General features: G+C 57.1%; 3 non-coding genes across 3 annotated transcripts; all 3 read right to left on the bottom strand.

Moving 5' to 3' along the window:
- Nucleotides 1–3,092: 3,092 nt before the first annotated feature.
- Nucleotides 3,093–3,211, bottom strand: LOC125976548 (5S ribosomal RNA). The gene has a single exon (XR_007484421.1). It is a non-coding gene; the product is annotated as a 5S ribosomal RNA (ribosomal RNA).
- An 843-nt stretch (nucleotides 3,212–4,054) lies between these two features.
- On the bottom strand, nucleotides 4,055–4,173 carry LOC125976359 (5S ribosomal RNA). Its single transcript, XR_007484282.1, has one exon. It is a non-coding gene; the product is annotated as a 5S ribosomal RNA (ribosomal RNA).
- Nucleotides 4,174–4,804: 631 nt separating this feature from the next.
- On the bottom strand, nucleotides 4,805–4,923 carry LOC125976305 (5S ribosomal RNA). The gene has a single exon (XR_007484228.1). It is a non-coding gene; the product is annotated as a 5S ribosomal RNA (ribosomal RNA).
- Between the last annotated feature and the right edge of the window lie 2,577 nt (nucleotides 4,924–7,500).

Here is a 7,500-nt window from a genome sequence, read left to right as displayed (position 1 = left end):
ATGTGGTTTATATTTGTTTTTATGCCAGTCGTATCATTTTATTTAATCGTATTTACCGTATTTGCCGGTGTACAGGTCGACTCGGTGTATAAGTCGACCCCCTAAAATTCGACGGAAATTTACGATTTTATGATATATCCTTTGTATAAGTCGAGCTCAATTGTTGCATTATATTAAACTTCAAAATTCAATATGCGAAATTTATTGACGAAATGTGTTCAAATTCTGGGAGGCCGTGCGCATGCTGCTGTTTATAAGCACCGCGGAGGAGATCGCGGCCGGCGAGCTCGCGCACGCCGCCCGGCACCAACGGGAGGCCGGAAATAGCTCCAAGCCGAGCGGATCGGCACTTTATAAGCACCGCGGAGGAGATCGCGGCGCCTCATTGGACTTCCAGCGGCCGGCGAGCTCGCGCACCCGCCCGGCACATCCGGGAGGCCGTGCGCACGAGCCAAGTGGCCGAAAATAGCCCCCGCCGAGCGGATCGGCTGTTTATAAGCACCGCGGAGGTGGTCGCGGCGCCTCATTCGACTTCCAGCGGCCGGCGAGCTCGCGCACCCGCCCGGCACATCCGGGAGGCATTGCGCACGAGCCAAGTGGCCGAAAATAGCCCCCGCCGAGCGGATCGGCTGTTTATAAGCACCGCGGAGGTGGTCGGGCGCCTCATTCGACTTCCAGCGGCCGGCGAGCTCGCGCACCCGCCCGGCACATCCGGGAGGCCGTGCGCACGAGCCAAGTGGCCGAAAATAGCCCCCGCCGAGCGGATCGGCTGTTTATAAGCACCGCGGAGGTGGTCGCGGCGCCTCATTCGACTTCCAGCGGCCGGCGAGCTCGCGCACCCGCCCGGCACATCCGGGAGGCCGTGCGCACGAGCCAAGTGGCCGAAAATAGCCCCCGCCGAGCGGATCGGTTGTTTATAAGCACCGCGGAGGTGGTCGCGGCGCCTCATTCGACTTCCAGCGGCCGGCGAGCTCGCGCACCCGCCCGGCACATCCGAGAGGCCGTGCGCACGAGCCAAGTGGCCGAAAATAGCCCCCGCCGAGCGGATCGGCTGTTTATAAGCACCGCGGAGGTGGTCGCGGCGCCTCATTCGACTTCCAACGGCCGGCGAGCTCGCGCACCCGCCCGGCACATCCGGGAGGCCGTGCGCACGAGCCAAGTGGCCGAAAATAGCCCCCGCCGAGCGGATCGGCTGTTTATAAGCACCGCGGAGGTGGTCGCGGCGCCTCATTCGACTTCCAGCGGCCGGCGAGCTCGCGCACCCGCCCGGCACATCCGGGAGGCCGTGCGCACGAGCCAAGTGTCCGAAAATAGCCCCCGCCGAGCGGATCGGCTGTTTATAAGCACCGCGGAGGTGGTCGCGGCGCCTCATTCGACTTCCAGCGGCCGGCGAGCTCGCGCACCCGCCCGGCACATCCGGGAGGCCGTGCGCACGAGCCAAGTGGCCGAAAATAGCCCCCGCCGAGCGGATTGGCTGTTTATAAGCACCGCGGAGGTGGTCGCGGCGCCTCATTCGACTTCCAGCGGCCGGCGAGCCCGCGCACCCGCCCGGCACATCCGGGAGGCCGTGCGCACGAGCCAAGTGGCCGAAAATAGCCCCCGCCGAGCAGATCGGCTGTTTATAAGCACCGCGGAGGTGGTCGCGGCGCCTCATTCGACTTCCAGCGGCCGGCGAGCTCGCGCACCCGCCCGGCACATCCGGGAGGCCGTGCGCACGAGCCAAGTGGCCGAAAATAGCCCCCGCCGAGCGGATCGGCTGTTTATAAGCACCGCGGAGGTGGTCGCGGCGCCTCATTCGACTTCCAGCGGCCGGCGAGCCCGCGCACCCGCCCGGCACATCCGGGAGGCCGTGCGCACGAGCCAAGTGGCCGAAAATAGCCCCCGCCGAGCAGATCGGCTGTTTATAAGCACCGCGGAGGTGGTCGCGGCGCCTCATTCACCTTCCAGCGGCCGGCGAGCTCGCGCACCCGCCCGGCACATCCGGGAGGCCGTGCGCACGAGCCAAGTGGCCGAAAATAGCCCCCGCCGAGCGGATCGGCTGTTTATAAGCACCGCGGAGGTGGTCGCGGCGCCTCATTCGACTTCCAGCGGCCGGCGAGCTCGCGCACCCGCCCGGCACATCCGGGAGGCCGTGCGCACGAGCCAAGTGGCCGAAAATAGTCCATGCCGAGCGGATCGGCTGTTTATAAGCACCGCGGAGGTGGTCGCGGCGCCTCATTCGACTTCCAGCGGCCAGCGAGCTCGCGCACCCGCCCGGCACATCCGGGAGGCCGTGCGCACGAGCCAAGTGGCCGAAAATAGCCCCCGCCGAGCGGATCGGCTGTTTATAAGCACCGCGGAGGTGGTCGCGGCGCCTCATTCGACTTCCAGCGGGCCGCGCACTCGCGCACGCCGCCCGGTTCAAATTTTCTAAGTGCAACGCACAATGAGATGCATGAGAAACGGCCTTGGTTACCATCACATTTGAAGCGATGAGTACGAAGTTAAATTTTATGACTCGGTGTATAAGTCGAGGTCGATTTTTTTCGGTCGATTTTGGATCGAAAAAGGTCGACCAATACACCGGCAAATACGGTATATATACTTATTATAAATGTAGTATTTATTTATATAGATTTATTGTTTATTTATATATATAAAGGGAGGTCCGCAAAAATATTTCTGACGCGTAGCCGGTCCGTGGCGCAAGAAAGGTTGGGGACCACTAGTCTAAAAGAATCTGGCCGTAACTGGAATAGGGTTCTACGCGAATGCCCAACGGAAAAGTGAAGTGCACAAAACCTGCATTTGGCTGTATCAAAATAAATGTCATGAAAAAGGTAAAAACACTACATGGAAGCGCAATGTGTTGTGCTGGGTTCTTTTACAAGTAAAGACTGCTGCTTTGAGTTCACAGGGAGCCATGCTCTTTATTCACTGTACATAGAGGTTTTTAACTCGTGTTGTAGTTTCAGTGTCGGAGTTCAAACTAGGCTTGCAGTTTCCGAATGCCATTCGTGATGGGTGCTGTAAAAAGTTCTTGGCTTAAACGATTGAAGTGCACATAAGAAAAAAAAAAAAAAGAGCTTGAAGTGCACATAAGAAAAAGAAAAAGCTTACAGCACCTGGTATTCCCAGGCAGTCTCCCATCCAAGTACTAACCAGGCCCAACCCTGCTTAGCTTCGGAGATCAGACGAGATCAGGCGTTCTCAGGGTAGTATGGCCGTAAGCCGTGAGGTGACCCAACATTTTGCATTTTATAGACACAATCGCCCCTGAAACTAGCGAGCAAGCCAATGAAGCCTTCAAAACTGCTTCGGCACATGGAGACCAAGCATCCTGCATTAAAAGACAAACCTTAACCACTTTGGGTTTCATTGTCTCCGATTACGCCTGGATGGGACCGGCTCGTTTCTGAGAAACAAGCTCGGTGCTCCCAATAATTCAACGTAATGGTGACTTTTATTTTTATGTGGTTTATATTTGTTTTTATGCCAGTCGTATCATTTTATTTAATCCTATTTATATATATTTATTATAAATGTAGTATTTATTTATATAGATTTATTGTTTATTTATATATATAAAGGCAGGTCCGCAAAAATATTTCTGACGCGTAGCCGGTCCGTGGCGCAAGAAAGTTTGGGTACCACTAGTCTAAAAGAATCTGGCCGTAACTGGAATAGGGTTCTACGCGAATGCCCAACGGAAAAGTGAAGTGCACAAAACCTGCATTTGGCTGTATCAAAATAAATGTCATGAAAAAGGTAAAAACACTACATGGAAGCACAATGTGTTGTGCTGGGATCTTTTACAAGTAAAGACTGCTGCTTTGAGTTCACAGGGAGCCATGCTCTTTATTCACTGTACATAGTCTGTCCTCTAGCGGTAAAAACGTGAACTGCAATGCTATGGCTGTCGCCACACAATGTAGGTTTTAAACTCGTGTTGTAGTTTCAGTGTCGGAGTTCAAACTAGGCTTGCAGTTTCCGAATGCCATTCTTGATGGGTGCTGTAAAAAGTTCTTGGCTTAAACGATTGAAGTGCACATAAGAAAAAAAAAAAAAAAAAAAAAGCTTACGGTAACTGGTATTCCCAGGCGGTCTCCCATCCAAGTACTAACCAGGCCCGACCCTGCTTAGCCTCTGAGATCGGACGAGATCGGGCGCTCTCAGGGTAGTATGGCCGTAAGCCGTGAGACCGCTCAGAATTTTTCATTTTATAGACACAATCGCCCCTGAAACCATGCCAAGCAGCGGCGGGACTTGATGGCTGTGGTAAAAGTTTCCTTTCACAATTGACGTGGGAAAAAAAAAAAAAAAAAAGGCTTTCAGCACCTGGTATTCCCGGACGGTCACCCTTCACTTTTGTTTTTTTTTGTTTTTTTTACAACCAGGGCCGAAACAGTCTTTCTTCCAAGGCTTTTGGTGTTTTCTGGAAACATGGCTATCATGAAAAGTTATTGACAGCTTTTTATGCGGTAGCACGAATTTGCCGTTGCGACCTGCATTTTGCTGAATCAAAATAAATGCCTTGAAAAGTTTAAAAACACTTCATGGAAGTGTTGTGTTGGGTTCTTTTACAAGTCAAGCCTGCTGCTTTGAGTTCACAGGGAGCCATGCTCACTGTACATAGTCTGCTCTCTAGCGGTAAAAAATTTAACTACAATGCTGTGGATGTCACCACATAATATAGCTTTCAAACTCGTGTTATAGTTTCAATGTCGGAGTTTAAATTAGGCTTGCTGTTTCCGGATGCCATTCGTGATGGGTGTTGTAAAAAATAGCTTCTTAAACGATTGAAGTGCACATAAGAAAAAGAAAAAGCTTAAAGCACCTGGTATTCCCAGGCGGTCTCCCATCCAAGTACTAACCAGGCCCGACCCTGCTTAGCTTCCAAGATCGGACGAGATCGGGCGTTCTCAGGGTAGTATGGCCGTAAGCCGTGAGGTGACCCAACATTTTGCATTTTATAGACACAATCGCCCCTGAAACTAGCGAGCGAGCCAATGAAGCCTTCAAAACTGCTTCGGCACATGGAGACCAAGCATCCTGCATTAAAAGACAAACCTTAACCACTTCGGGTTTCATTGTCTCCGATTACGCCTGGATGGGACCGGCTCGTTTCTGAGAAACAAGCTCGGTGCTCCCAATAATTCAACGTAATGGTGACTTTTATTTTTATGTGGTTTATATTTGTTTTTATGCCAGTCGTATCATTTTATTTAATCGTATTTACCGTATTTGCCGGTGTACAGGTCGACTCGGTGTATAAGTCGACCCCCTAAAATTCGACGGAAATTTACGATTTTATAATATATACTTTGTATAAGTCGAGCTCAATTGTTGCATTATATTAAACTTCAAAATTCAATATGCGAAATTTATTGACGAAATGTGTTCAAATTCTGGGAGGCCGTGCGCATGCTGCTGTTTATAAGCACCGCGGAGGAGATCGCGGCCGGCGAGCTCGCGCACGCCGCCCGGCACCAACGGGAGGCCGGAAATAGCTCCAAGCCGAGCGGATCGGCACTTTATAAGCACCGCGGAGGAGATCGCGGCGCCTCATTGGACTTCCAGCGGCCGGCGAGCTCGCGCACCCGCCCGGCACATCCGGGAGGCCGTGCGCACGAGCCAAGTGGCCGAAAATAGCCCCCGCCGAGCGGATCGGCTGTTTATAAGCACCGCGGAGGTGGTCGCGGCGCCTCATTCGACTTCCAGCGGCCGGCGAGCTCGCGCACCCGCCCGGCACATCCGGGAGGCCGTGCGCACGAGCCAAGTGGCCGAAAATAGCCCCCGCCGAGCGGATCGGCTGTTTATAAGCACCGCGGAGGTGGTCGGGCGCCTCATTCGACTTCCAGCGGCCGGCGAGCTCGCGCACCCGCCCGGCACATCCGGGAGGCCGTGCGCACGAGCCAAGTGGCCGAAAATAGCCCCCGCCGAGCGGATCGGCTGTTTATAAGCACCGCGGAGGTGGTCGCGGCGCCTCATTCGACTTCCAGCGGCCGGCGAGCTCGCGCACCCGCCCGGCACATCCGGGAGGCCGTGCGCACGAGCCAAGTGGCCGAAAATAGCCCCCGCCGAGCGGATCGGTTGTTTATAAGCACCGCGGAGGTGGTCGCGGCGCCTCATTCGACTTCCAGTGGCCGGCGAGCTCGCGCACCCGCCCGGCACATCCGAGAGGCCGTGCGCACGAGCCAAGTGGCCGAAAATAGCCCCCGCCGAGCGGATCGGCTGTTTATAAGCACCGCGGAGGTGGTCGCGGCGCCTCATTCGACTTCCAACGGCCGGCGAGCTCGCGCACCCGCCCGGCACATCCGGGAGGCCGTGCGCACGAGCCAAGTGGCCGAAAATAGCCCCCGCCGAGCGGATCGGCTGTTTATAAGCACCGCGGAGGTGGTTGCGGCGCCTCATTCGACTTCCAGCGGCCGGCGAGCTCGCGCACCCGCCCGGCACATCCGGGAGGCCGTGCGCACGAGCCAAGTGTCCGAAAATAGCCCCCGCCGAGCGGATCGGCTGTTTATAAGCACCGCGGATGTGGTCGCGGCGCCTCATTCGACTTCCAGCGGCCGGCGAGCTCGCGCACCCGCCCGGCACATCCGGGAGGCCGTGCGCACGAGCCAAGTGGCCGAAAATAGCCCCCGCCGAGCGGATCGGCTGTTTATAAGCACCGCGGAGGTGGTCGCGGCGCCTCATTCGACTTCCAGCGGCCGGCGAGCCCGCGCACCCGCCCGGCACATCCGGGAGGCCGTGCGCACGAGCCAAGTGGCCGAAAATAGCCCCCGCCGAGCAGATCGGCTGTTTATAAGCACCGCGGAGGTGGTCGCGGCGCCTCATTCGACTTCCAGCGGCCGGCGAGCTCGCGCACCCGCCCGGCACATCCGGGAGGCCGTGCGCACGAGCCAAGTGGCCGAAAATAGCCCCCGCCGAGCGGATCGGCTGTTTATAAGCACCGCGGAGGTGGTCGCGGCGCCTCATTCGACTTCCAGCGGCCGGCGAGCCCGCGCACCCGCCCGGCACATCCGGGAGGCCGTGCGCACGAGCCAAGTGGCCGAAAATAGCCCCCGCCGAGCGGATCGGCTGTTTATAAGCACCGCGGAGGTGGCCGCGGCGCCTCATTCGACTTCCAGCGGCCGGCGAGCTCGCGCACCCGCCCGGCACATCCGGGAGGCCGTGCGCACGAGCCAAGTGGCCGAAAATAGCCCCCGCCGAGCGGATCGGCTGTTTATAAGCACCGCGGAGGTGGTCGCGGCGCCTCATTCGACTTCCAGCGGCCGGCGAGCTCGCGCACCCGCCCGGCACATCCGGGAGGCCGTGCGCACGAGTCAAGTGGACGAAAATAGCCCCCGCCGAGCGGATTGGCTGTTTATAAGCACCGCGGAGGTGGTCGCGGCGCCTCATTCAACTTCCAGCGGCCGGCGAGCTCGCGCACCCGCCCGGCACATCCGGGAGGCCGTGCGCACGAGCCAAGTGGCCGAAAATAGCCCCCGCCGAGCGGATCGGCTGTTTATAAGCACCGCG

This window comes from Syngnathus scovelli, chromosome 10, assembly GCF_024217435.2.
Source record: "Syngnathus scovelli strain Florida chromosome 10, RoL_Ssco_1.2, whole genome shotgun sequence".
Taxonomy (NCBI): Eukaryota; Metazoa; Chordata; class Actinopteri; order Syngnathiformes; family Syngnathidae; genus Syngnathus; species Syngnathus scovelli.
This window is presented reverse-complemented; position numbering and strand designations above follow the sequence as displayed.